Source organism: Rhipicephalus microplus, chromosome 8, assembly GCF_043290135.1.
Source record: "Rhipicephalus microplus isolate Deutch F79 chromosome 8, USDA_Rmic, whole genome shotgun sequence".
In the NCBI taxonomy this organism is placed as follows: Eukaryota; Metazoa; Arthropoda; class Arachnida; order Ixodida; family Ixodidae; genus Rhipicephalus; species Rhipicephalus microplus.
Window position 1 is genome coordinate 114,231,127 of NC_134707.1, and position 13,249 is coordinate 114,244,375.

A 13,249-nucleotide genomic window follows, 5' to 3' on the forward strand; every position below is an offset into this window, starting at 1 on the left:
TTCCACCTTTCGACAGCGCGCAGACATTGGTTGAAGTGAGTACGATGAGACTGAGTGCTGCAGCTGCGATAGATACGGTCATATCATCTTTGCTGTTCTAAAGGCACGGGCGTTGCTTAGATTTGAAACGACATTGCTGAGCGCCATATCAGTTGGCTCGCTCATGCCTCAATTGTACCCCAAGTAAGGTCGAAAATAGAACACGTTTCCCACAACCTCGGAAGCCATGGTCACCGATCTCACGAGTGCGGCACGATTGTGGATACAGACCACGCCTTTCCGAAGGTCCGTGGCCATTTCAGCTGTCCACGAACGTCGTTTTCACTCGTTTGCGTCGTACATTTGTGGTCCTTTGTGTACGTCTTAATTAAGCGAGTGAAGTTTACAGATACCCTCTCAATATGATATTGAATAAAATAGATGTTCTTGGAACCAAAGAAACATCCTCTCACTATGATATTGAATATCGAAAATGTTTTAGGACCATAGAAGCATTCGCTGTTCCAAATTAGCAGGGAACGAAATAACTAGCCTTACAAGACAAATAAAAACATTGTCGAAAAATTGCATTTCGTACACCCCCCCCCCCCCTGGAAAGACACGTTACTAACGGGTCTCTGGCTGTCATGCGGCAGCTCAGTGCCTAACTTCGTGCACAGACACGAGTAAGTGCGTTGTGCTTTCCACTAGCTGGTCTTGCTGGTCGAATGGACGCATAAGGGACACTCGCGTAGTATTGTGGCTGTTGTGATGAAGCGCTAGGCATAATGCGACGCGAAAGAAGGCGAGACATGCCAACTAGCCCTCCTTATCACTCTTTTGGAGCAGTTGGTACCGTGTCAACAATGCTGTCGTGCATTTAAGCTGCCCTGCGGAGGCAACTAGGTCTGAAATACTAATGCGCCGTGAATGAAAATGCATACATGTTTTAAACTGCATTGTTACGACACGGCGAGAGCAGGAAGCGCAGACCCATCTCGCGTTCGCGCCGCTAATGCAAATATCTGTGGCGCAGTAACCATCCTGATTCTGTTCGCGTAGACGGAGAAGCCCGTCGTTCGATTCCGCGACGGGTAATATGTGGTGCTTTACGAGCCAAAGCCACGAAATGTTCGAGGCTCGCCGTGGTGGAGGCTTCCCGAAATTTGAACGATCTGTTATTTTTTTCACTGATATCCCACAGTACACGCGTTTTTCGCACGCATCACCTGCCGAAATGTTATCGCCCCGGACAGGATCCAATCTCCAATTGCCTTAGTGGCAGCAACCGAGCCCAGCAACCACTTTACCAACGGAATGAAATAGGGTTCAATGATCGAATACTCATTCCACGTTCTTTCCAAAGTCATTCTTTGCCATCTTTTGGAACGCTATATTGCTATCACAATGGTCACCGGCGATATGCTTGCAGGTGACGTCATTGTGACGAAGAACTCGTGTATGCATCCCGGTGAGATCCGCAAGCTGACCGCTGTGAACGTGCCCCAGCTCCACCACGTGCGTGACTGCATTGTCTTTCCGGCCAAGGGAGACAGACCGCATCCAGATGAGATGGCGGGTAAGCACGCCTTGCCTTTGCGTGTTCACGCTTCTTTGCATCGCGCTTGCATCCAGGTATTGTCGAGTACAACAAACAACCAGCTCGAGCCAGCTTACTGTGTGGTAGTGTTTTGTAAAGGCGGGGTCACCAGCCATCTGGCTCACAAGCTCAGCCTGGAGACACAATATGCGCATTCATGGGTCCTTTGAGGAGGAAATGCCGCCGACTGCTAAAGCTGTATCGAACTGTAGTGGTGGCAGCTGTCGAAACGCAAGCTGCACGTGGCAATACTTATTTACTAAGTGAAAGCCTTGCTTCTCTCGAATTACCGCTGTGAGTCTGCGCTCCCACATAATCGTCATACGTACACAGGGCGTTACGTATAGACTTTTGAGGATGTTAAGCTGCGTTTTCTTAATGCGAATGTCCGAAGGCGAGCGTAATGTGGTTGTAGATTTAGCCTCGTGCACGAACGTGATAGTCAAATGGCTGAGGAAGTCGGGATGATGAATACTCGTTAGGATATTGGCTTCAGGTTTACAGGTACTCGCAACGAGTGCGGGTTTGCTAACGCATTGTAGTCACCAAAAATATCGATTTTCTCCGCTTGTGAATGAGGCTTGGTGACGCATCCGTTAGAAAGCCCTCTCTACCTACGAGTACGAATAAATACCCGTTCCTGCGCATGGTGTGTTGAATGCCTTGCTGTGAGCCGCGTTTGCATACTGAGTAGCTGTCTCTTCGAAGCATGTCCATCTCGGATTCAATGGCGATACTGTTACTTCGTCAAAAACATGATTCTTTATTTTTCACTTGACCATCGTGCGCAAAGGAGGTATATCAGTCGGCAGGGGAAGGAAACGAACTGTTGTAGATAGCGCCTGTGTGTGTACGCCTATTCCTATGGTCCGTGTCTTTTGTGCGTTCAACCCGTCCAAGTATGACCAAACCACAAGCCCGAATCCCTACACTGGTCTGTGTTAAGCCCGATGCTAGAAGGAATGACATTACGTTCTCGCTACGTCTGTCGAAAAAAATTGCCCGCAGCTTCCCTCGGGGGAACACTGAGGAGGATGCGGAGCATATAATTGATTAACGGGGTGTTAAAGTGCGACTTACTTGGGTCGATGGCTAAATTGGTTAACGTGGTTGTGAAATGGGGTGTTAAATTGCGACTTACTTGGGTCGATGGCTAAATTGGTTAACGTGGTTGTAGGAGGGGGTGTTAAATGAGTGAACACGTACACACGTATGCGAAAGGGCGGCGCTGGTCGAAGGGACGTCGATCATTGTGTTTGTGGATTCGTTGGAATTCATTTCACCGCGACCTTGGACGTCGACGCGCCGTACAAACCAACCGACGAGCGGCAACTGAGCGAGCGAGCGCCGACCTTGAGTATATATACAGCACGACGGCGCATGCACTGTCAGCTGTTGAATGTTCTCGAAGCGCGACGCCATATGCGCGTCCACTGGAGAATCAGGAGAATTGTAGATGTCGAACGCGGTGTGTAGAGGAGGAAGGGTGCACAGATGGTGGAGGAGTGAAGCGCGCGCGGTGTGTAGAGGAGGAAGGGATGCACAGATGGTGGAAGAGTGGGCGACGGCGCGATGGCGCATGCGCGCGCGTCAGCTGTCGAATGTTCGAGAAGCGGTGCGGACCGCGCGGACGGCGCACTACAAGGCGCGAGTATAAGATGCTTCCGCATCTAAAAGAAAAGTCGATATTTAACGTAGTGAGCCCGGGTAGGTACACAGCATTTGAGATACTTTACGCGGGTGAGACGGTATGCAAATATGATTTTATTACCTGATGGGTGAACGAAGATACAGCCGGGGTGTGTCTTCCTGGATGCTATGTTCTGAAATGGTCCAAAAGAGTGATAATACTGATTCTCCGAAATGGCGTACACGTAGTTGTGACGCCTAAAAAAGCCTCACTAACCAGTGGGTTTGAATTTGTCCGTATTGTAGCACATAGTCAATGAACACAGAACGTACATTCGTAAGGTTATAATACCCTTCCAATACATGGGTATCAGCTCTGAAGGTTTCACCAGTTTCAACTGAATGGCACAATAAAGAAGCATTTTTCTTAGAAACCTTTAAAAAGTTAACTCCTTTATCCGGGCAAAAATGGCATCCTCGTGATCATTGCTGTGCAAAAGTATTTGTAAAACGTTTTAGTACCTATCAGTAACGCAACACATCATGTCGGTGAACATTCACAGGAAATTAGGCAGCCACTGCCAATAATATGATCGCCATGAAAGGCAATGTTGTCCGTTAGCTGCTTCTGTATACGAGACATTAATTACATGGGCAGATTACCTCACGTGGTTTCATTTTAACAGGAAAGTGTTTTATACCGGGGTCTACTGTGCCTGCACCCGCGTACATACGTCAGGGAAGTGACGTTAAAAAATATACCAAGAGACTGCAAATAAAAAAAACAGTAGGCAAGCAACTCCCACACGGAATCGAACTAGCAACTTCTCGTTCCTCAGAGCGTGGCGCGAACCACACGCGGAAAGCCTACATTGCCTGCAATGCAAGCCATTAATGTACACCATATACTGTTTGGCTATAGTGTCTAAAGTCTACTGGCACGATAGTTTCAAAGTCCTCAGAATTTTCAAAATTAAGTGCGTTTTCAATATCAGTGGTGGGATGACTTGACGGCCTCGCGTTGGGCGCACTCTGTTGTCGCATTCACGAAGCGCCGTCTCTCCAACGCGCGCGCTTATCAGACTCGTAATTAAGGAGAGGACAAAAATCACTTCGCACGCTGCCACGGCCGCGTTTACAAAAGGAGCGCGCTGCTGACCAATGACGCAGAAAGAATTGTGGCACTTATTGGCGCCTGCTTTGTGTGTGCTCGTGTCGTGCGTCCTTCTGTTTGTACAGCGTGGCTTAAGTGTCGAGATGTTACAGAAGTTAGTCCGCGCTCTTCCTGTGTGTGCTAATTTCGTGCGCACTTTCTGCTCGAGGTGTGTGCTGCAAGTTTCGAGTTGCTTGCCGTTCTTAATGGGAATATATATATATATATATATATATATATATATATATATATATATATATATATATATATAGACCCGTGTCTACATGTGGACAAAAACGATGATGGGGGGATTCAGCAGACACCAGGTAGTGGGCCTCTGGCTTGACGCGAGAACGAAGATCTTGTGGTTCAGTTGTTGAGAACACGCTGCTTTCGCTGCCTCAAGGCGTACTTGTGCTTTGTTCGCGTTGTACTGCGACACTGGTGGAGGTGCTCGCCCGCGACCCCGCCTGATGCTCCACACTCCCACGGGGAGCCGTTCATCCAGCCCAGACGCACTTGTCGACACTCCCGTGCATCGCTTCAGTCGTCGCTTGCGAGGCCTCCTTCCAGAGTTCACTCTCTCACAGGAACACTTTACAAAGCACCGCTCAGATCTACCAATGGCCACCGCCAATCAACAACAGTTACTACGAGACAGTAGTTTGCCAACCCCATCTCAGGTAACCTTTTTTTCACCGCTGTTGCCTGATCGCTTTGGTGGTGGAGCCCATGAAGACGTCGAAGAATGGCTTGATCACTATGAACGTGTCGCTAACACCAACCAGTAGTCCCTTGAACAAAGGCTTTCCCGCGCCTATTTGTATCTCGACGACAGCGCCAGAACTTGGTACGAGAACAGAGAAGGCAGTTTGTCATCATGGAGTGACTTTAAAAGAGGGATGATTGACACATTTGCCGATGTCGACCGGCGCGAACGTGCGCAGCATTTACTCGAGCTACGGGTTCAGAAACCCAATGAAACGGTCGCAATGTCCGCTGAGGACATGGGCCGTCTCTTCCGTAAAGCTGACCAGCACATGACCGACGACAAAAAGTTGCGCTACCTCATGCGCGGCGTTAAAGAGCAATTGTTCGCCGGACTTTTGCGGAACCCGCCAAGCACCGTGACAGACTTCATCAAAGAAGCCACGGCTATCGAATGGGCGCTTCACATACGATGCCGACAATACGATCGCTTGTCCAGCAGCGCCCACATGCAAGTCGCCGCTACGGCATCTGACAATCAAAGCTCGTTGCGCGATTTGATAAGAGAGATTGTTCGCGAAGAGTTGCTGAAGTTGCGGAATCTGGTCACGGAACCACCCACGGCGTCTGTCGCTGAAGTCGTCCGCGAAGAAATACGCCAAGCGTTTTCAACAGCTGATCCTACTGACAATAAGTGACCTATGAGCTATGCAGCCGCGCTTCGCCGCCCGCCGCCCGTTGCGCCGTCATACCGCCAGCCATCGGCAGCCGTTCCTTGGTCGCCACAAGAACAGACACCGCGACGACCTGCCGTCGTACCGCCGTACGAAATGCCGCCGTACCAAGAGCCGTCTCCCAACGAGACACGGCATTTGCCACAATACGAGCCGTTGCGGCGTCCACAGCTTCGTAAAACAGACGCCTGGCACATTGTAGATAGGCGTCCGCTTTGTTTTACCTGCGGAGGTGTAGGCCTCATTTCCCGCCATTGCTGGCACCGTGTAGATATGTTTCGACCTCTTCGGCAATGGTCTGACGATCGACGCGCCAACGACGGCTACGCACCACGCCGGGACACTAATTCTCAAGGACCCCCCTCGTCTCAGTCCCATTTTGACAACCGCCGTGCCAATAATGACGACAGTGTGCCTGATTACCAGCCAGGTTTGGGACGTCGACCACGCTATCCGTCTCCGGCATATTCGCCTTCGTCGCACCACCGAACGACAGCCGACGTCAGTGGAAGGAGGTCACCAAGTCCACGCCGGGGAAACTGAAGGCGGCGACCTCCGGGGGTGAGGTTGCAGGCCGTCAAGGCGACGAAAAAAAGCCCCCGTTACTTGTACCACAGGACACCGTAAAGCCGAGAAGTTGTAACACCGACGGAACTGTGACCACAGATCTTACCGTTTCGGTAGACGGACAGCAAGTAGCAGCCTTAGTTGACACCGGCGCCGACTTTTCTATCATAAGTGAAAACCTTGCCGTACGCCTCAAAAAAGTGAAGACTACGTGGACGGGGCCTCACCTGAGGACAGCAGGCGGCCAGCTGTTGATGCCTGTCGGAAGGTGTACAGCAAGACTCGACATCGGTGGCTCTTCTTTCGTGGCGACGTTCGTCATCCTCACCTCGTGTTGCAAGGACTTGATCATAGGGATGGACTTCTTAAGAGAATATGGTGCCGTCATCAACATCCCGGACCGTTCAATTACATTCCGCAACAGCCCTAGTTTAGTTGACTGTTCAGAGGCAATACGCAACACTTTACGTATAATTGATGATGATGTGGTCGTCCCGCCCTGGTCATGCACTCTTGTTTCAGTAGAAGGCGACGAAGCGTTTGATGGCGAAGGCATTGCTGACCGAATTGGCTCACTGCTATTTAGTCATGGCATTTTGGTCGCACGAGGTATCGTCCGTCTCACTGGTGGACGCACGAATTTACTTCTGACGAACTTTAGTGCTGAGCGCCGGCACTTTCCGAAGGGCACAGCTATCGCTTCGTACGACAATATTGTAGAAATGCGAGGCAGTTTATGTTTGTCGGTATTGGACGAAGAGCCTAATCAAGAACCAGAACCCATTCTCGATGTTGGCACCACTCTGTCAAAGGACTAGCGACAGAGACTTCTTCAGCTGCTAGCCGAATTCCGCAACTGCTTTTCAACGACATCACGAGTTGGTCGAACACCTTTGACAAAGTACCGAATAATCACCGAGGACACGGTGAGACCTATCCACCAGAACCCTTATCGTGTAGCTTCAAAGGAACGCGAAGCCATACAACAACAAGTCGCGAAAATGCTTGCAGATGACGTCATTCAACCGTCACAGAGCCCCTGGGCATCGCCTGTAGTGCTAATAAAGAAAAAGGACGGCACCCTGCGTTTTTGCGTGGACTACAGGAAGCTGAATCGGGTGACCAAGAAAGATGTGTACCCGCTCCCACGTATTGATGACTCCCTTGACAGACTTCAGCACGCTCGCTACTTTTCTTCCATGGACTTGAGGAGTGGATACTGGCAGATCGAGGTAGACTCAAGAGACCGAGAGAAAACCGCTTTTGTGACCCCAGATGGTTTATACGAATTTAAAGTCTTGCCTTTCGGTTTGTGCTCCACGCCCGCAAGTTTTCAGAGGCTTATGGACACGGTACTTTCGGGATTGAAGTGGAAGACGTGCCTAGTCTATCTGGACGACGTTATGGTGTTTTCGACCACTTTTGACGAGCATCTCAAAAGGCTTGAAGTTGTTTTACGTGCCATACGGTTCGCGGGCCTAACATTGAAACCAGAAAAGTGCCATTTCTGTTTTCACGAACTTCAGTTTCTCGGTCACGTCATCAGCAACGCAGGCGTCCGGCCCGATCCTGGAACAATTGCCGCCGTCGCACAGTTCCCAGTACCCTCCAATAAGAAGGCTGTCAGACGCTTCCTAGGCCTTTGTGCCTATTATCGCCGGTTTATCGCAGACTTCACCCGCATCGCGTCGCCACTAACTCGTCTCACAAGAGATGATGTTGCCTTTGAGTGGAAAGAAGAACAGGAGGCTGCCTTTAACGACCTGCGTCAACGTCTCCAAACGCCCCCTGTGCTCGCCCACTTCGACAAAGAAGCCCCGACGATGCTTCACACAGACGCTAGCGATGTAGGTCTTGGGGCTGTGCTTGTGCAACGGCAAGAGGACACCGAAGGAGTGATCGCCTACGCAAGCCGAACGCTAACACGCGCAGAGGCTAACTACTCAACAACAGAGAAAGAATGCCTCGCCGTAGTATGGGCAGTAATGAAATTTCGCCCGTACTTGTATGGCCGGCACTTCAAAGTTATTAGTGACCATCACTCCCTTTGCTGGTTAACTAATCTAAAAGATCCCACCGGCCGATTAGCACGTTGGAGCCTAAAACTGCAAGAATTTGACATGACGGTCGTGCACAAGTCAGGCAAGCGACATATGGACGCTGACTGTCTGTCCCGTTCACCCATTGAGTTGGCAACCCTACCCGAGGAAGAGGAAATGGCATTTCTCGGTGTCCTCGACACGACCACCATTGCGCAGCAACAACGTGACGACACTGAGTTCCTTGGCTTAATTAACTACTTGGAAGGCAGATCTCAGAAGGCGCCAAGAGTTTTCGCAAGAGTATTGTCATCGTTTTGTTTACGGGGCGGAGTACTTTACAAAAGAAACTTTTCGTCGACAGGATCCGCCTATCTGCTCGTCATACCAGCAGCCCTTTGTACCGAAATACTCAAAGCATGCCACAACGAGGTGACCTCTGGCCATTTGGGTTACACGAGAACGTTGGCCAGAGTACAGCAAAGGTATTACTGGCCGAGACTAACCACAGCCGTGAAGCACCACGTTCGTACCTGTCTCGACTGCCAGCGACGCAAGTCACCACCGACTAAACCAGCTGGCCTCCTGCAACCCGTGCAGGTCCCAATAGCTCCATTCTACCAGATAGGCATGGACATTTTGGGCCCACTTCCTATTTCCACTGCAGGAAACCGCTGGGTTATCATCGCGACGGATTATCTTACCCGTTATGCCGAGACAAAAGCTATCCAGAGAGGTACAGCAGCGGAGGTGGCAAGATTTTTCATCGAAAATATTGTACTGGGGCATGGTGCACCAACCGTCGTGATCACAGACAGAGGAACCGCATTTACGGCAGCTCTTTTGGATCACGTCCTGATGCTGAGTGGAACAACGCATCGTAAGACCACTGCCTACCACCCACAAACAAACGGGCTGATGGAGCGTCTGAACAAAACCATTGAAGACATGCTTTCGATGTACGTAGACATTGAACACAAAAATTGGGATGAAATCTTGCCATACATAACGTTTGCGTACAACACGGCCAAGCAAGAAACGACCCGCATGACCCCGTTCAGCCTCGTTCATGGACGAGAAGTACGAACTATGTTAGATGCGATGCTGCTGCACGAAAGTGACATCGACCCAGACGCCAACACGTTTACGCAACGCGCGGAAGAAGCTAGACAACTGGCACGTTTACGGATCCGCCAGCAGCAAGAGTACAATGCAGGCCGCTACAATGCTCACCGCAGAGCAGTTGTCTATCAAACTGGCGACAAAGTATGGATTTGGACACCCGTACGGAAACGAGGACTATCAGAAAAGCTCTTAAAAGATACTTTGGGCCATACCGAGTGCTGCGACAACTGAGTGACGTCACTTACGAAGTTGTTCCCGACGATTCGTGTAGTACCAAGCGTCGCCAGCACCATCCTGAACTCGTTCACGTAGTGCGCATGAAGCCTTACGTCAGCGAGTGAATGCGTGAGACTTATATTTTAACAAAAACTGCATTATTGACTTCGCATCGGGTCGATGCTCTTTGAGAGGGAGGCAAATGACCCGTGTCTACATGTGGACAAAAACGATGATGGGGGGATTTAGCGGACACCAGGTAGTGGGCCTCTGGCTTGACGCGAGAACGAAGAAGATCTTGTGGTTCAGCTGTTAAGAACACGCTGCTTTCGCTGCCTCAAGGCGTACTTGTGCTTTGTTCGCGTTGTACTGCGACAATATATATAAGGGTATTTGCATTCTTTTTTTCCAACGGTCTCGAAGCATCGTGCACCTTTAATCTGAACATTTATCGTACGTTCAAAAGGACCTACAGTAGCTTCAAGTCGCACGCGTTCGAGCGACGTGCAGTGCTCAACTCGGCTGTCTATAAAGACGGAGCGTCGCACGCGGAACAGCACGAGCGACATCTGCAGTCACAACTACGCCACATCTAAGCATGCACGACGCCAATGATGTGCCTGCCCTGCAATTTCTACCCTTCTTTTTGTCCGCGACCGCGATGGCTGCTTTGGCTGTTGAATCATTGTCAACATTTCAAAATCGAAATAAAACAAAAAAAGAAATATTCTCGCTTCGTGATATCATATCGCAGCGACAACGGTTTTACTTCGTTTTTCTTTCTTCTTTTTGTTCGCGAAATCGCTCAGAGTGCTTTCAATGGCCAAAGCGGTTGTTGCATCCGCGGCGATAAACAGCGATCAGTATTTTGAGGCAGGTACATCACTGGCGCCGCGCATGCTCAGATGTGGCGTATTTGCGACTGCAAATGTCATCCCTGCTGTTTCGTGCACGACGCTGCGTCGTTGTAGACAGCCGAGTTGAGCACTGTGCCTCGCGATATATAAGAAGCTGAAAAGCGCCAGCAGAAGGCGTTTATTGTCGTTGCGTCGCTGCCGATGAGCCGTTCCATCCGAGCTGAGTGCTTGAATAAGCTTTGTGCGGGCCATACTGCACTAGTTACCTGGAAAGTCACTTTGAAAGGAGATGGTTCGTGTGTAGCTCGTAAGTAAACTTGACTGCAGTGCTTCTTTGAGCTCCCTACGTTTTACTGCTTCATTTAATGAAGGAAGACTGCATGTTACCATATCATGCCAGTCATTCAGCGTAGTTTACTTGAGAACTTGCTTGACACAAAGTGGTCAATGCACTTATTTCCTGCTCTCCTGCAAAACCCTGTGCAAAGTTGAATGTATCGGGCTTGGCTAAGTTGCCTAATATACGTAGAAATAATACCGCTTGTAAAGCTTACCAGTGAGGCACCAAATCTTTTTTTTCAGTTTTGAACAAAGCACCTCTCTATTGACTGATGCAGGCTCTGACCTCGATGGCGACGAGTACTCTGTGCTGTGGTATGCTGATCTCATCTTCAGAAAACACTGCAGCCCGATGCACTACTACAGCGATCCACCCCGTGAGCAGAAAACACCAATTCTGGTGAGTGGCTTTCTTTTGATTTAATGGTCACGTCGACATTTCTTTCAGTTACACGAGATGCAATAAATCGTTCACTCTGGTCTAACAGGAACCAACAAAAGATTAGCAGTGGATGTGTCCATACGTCCGTGAAGGTGATAGCTTTACAGCTCATCGTATGTCCCCTGCTAACACGCTGCAGGAGACATACAGAACACGATATTGAGCTTTATATGCTCTGCATCTTGTATGGAGGACAGAAAGTAATCTAAAGACAAGTACCTTTTTGTTTGCATTCCTGGGACCTTGTATGGAAGGTTGCACGAGTTAAGCACTTTTCCTGCTTCTAAATCACTCTTGTAGAGTGACGAGAAAGTGGCTTTTTATCTCGATTTCACTACTCATTTTTACAGGCACTGTTTTCTTCTCGTCGCTAACTTTATCGTAAAACACGTGTAAATTACGCATTAAGTCTATAGAGATTTCTCGCTTGTCAGCTAAACACCTTTATCTCCGCTTGTGCAGTAAACACACAAAAAAGAAAATCAGATTATAGTGCGCGATATACATGTGAGACAAAGCTGACTGGGTGGGTGACCGCAACGCAAAGCCAGGTAGGAGACAATTCACTACTGGCGCCCTCGCCCAATCGAGGCTTCATTTCTTATTCACCTAACTTGAATATTCTATGACATCATGAATTGTGCTGAAATAAAAAAAAGAATTGTCGGCATATACCGTTCCAAAATCATCATATGATCATGAGAGACGCCGTAGTCGAGGGCTCTGGAAGTTTTGAGCACCCGCGGTTCTTTTTAACCTGGGCCTAAATTTAAGCACAGGGGTCCCAAAAGATTTTCGCCCCGCCGCGGTGGTCTAGTGGCTAAGGTACTCGGCTGCTGACCCACAGGTCGCGGGTTCGATTCCCGGCTGCGGCGGCTGCATTTCCGATGGAGGCGGAAATGTTGTAGGCCCGTGTGCTCAGATTTGGGCGCACGTTAAAGAACCCCAGGTGGTCAAAATTTCCGGAGCCCTCCACTACGGCGTCTCTCATAATCATATGGTGGTTTTGAGACGTTAAACCCCACAAATCAATCAATCAAAAGATTTTCGCCTCCATCGAAAATGCGGCCGTCATGGCCGGGATTCCGTTCCTGCTATCGGCGGATCAGTGCTAAAAAAAGGGAGGGGGAAGGAAACGCGAGAACATGTTACACACTCGTTTTTCGTATCGTCATAAGTAGTCGGGAACGATTTCACTGCGGAAAGTTGTGACACTCGTTACCCAAACATTTGTACAAATTGATGCGTGAACTGTGATTTGTCTGGAGCATGGTCGATGAAAAAAAAGATTAATTTTCCTACAGGTGCAGGACATGATTGACTTCTTCTGCCAGTACATCAAGGGGGACAAGATCGGCCTCATAGCGAATGCGCACCTCGTGTGGGCGGACTTGCTGGACACCGGCATCAATTCGCGCCGCTGCCGCGATCTGGCGCGCAAGTGCTCGGTCAACCTAGACTTCGTGAAGTGCGGCGACTTGAAAGGGCTGCAAAACTCAGAGACAACGCACCAGTATGGAACGTTGTCTGCTCCATACTGAGCCTGAAGTCTAACCAGTCCTCTTGGTGAAACTAGGTACAGCCAGTGTTTACAGGTTTGGGCCGAGCCCGAGGTTCGCCTACTGAGCTTAAGCTTTTGAGCACACGTCATTGCTTGCATAGGTATATAGAGAAAACAGCGATTTTTTACTGCATAGACCAGAGAAGAAAAAGCATTCACTTTCTTTTCAGTGAAGTAAATAAACTCATTGTTTAGTAATTGAAAGAACCAGTGTAAATGGTTCAGAAATTTTTTTTCGAGAATTTGCATTCTTTTACAAAAAGAAAACCACTTTTGATAGGATGGTTTAGTGAAGACCTA

The 13,249-nt window shown here is 49.3% G+C and overlaps 1 pseudogene; it reads left to right on the top strand.

Annotated features, from left to right (window-relative positions):
• LOC142768357 (uncharacterized) overlaps window positions 1-13,054 on the top strand; it is a 53,402-nt pseudogene extending 40,348 nt beyond the window's left edge.
• Window positions 13,055-13,249: the final 195 nt, after the last annotated feature.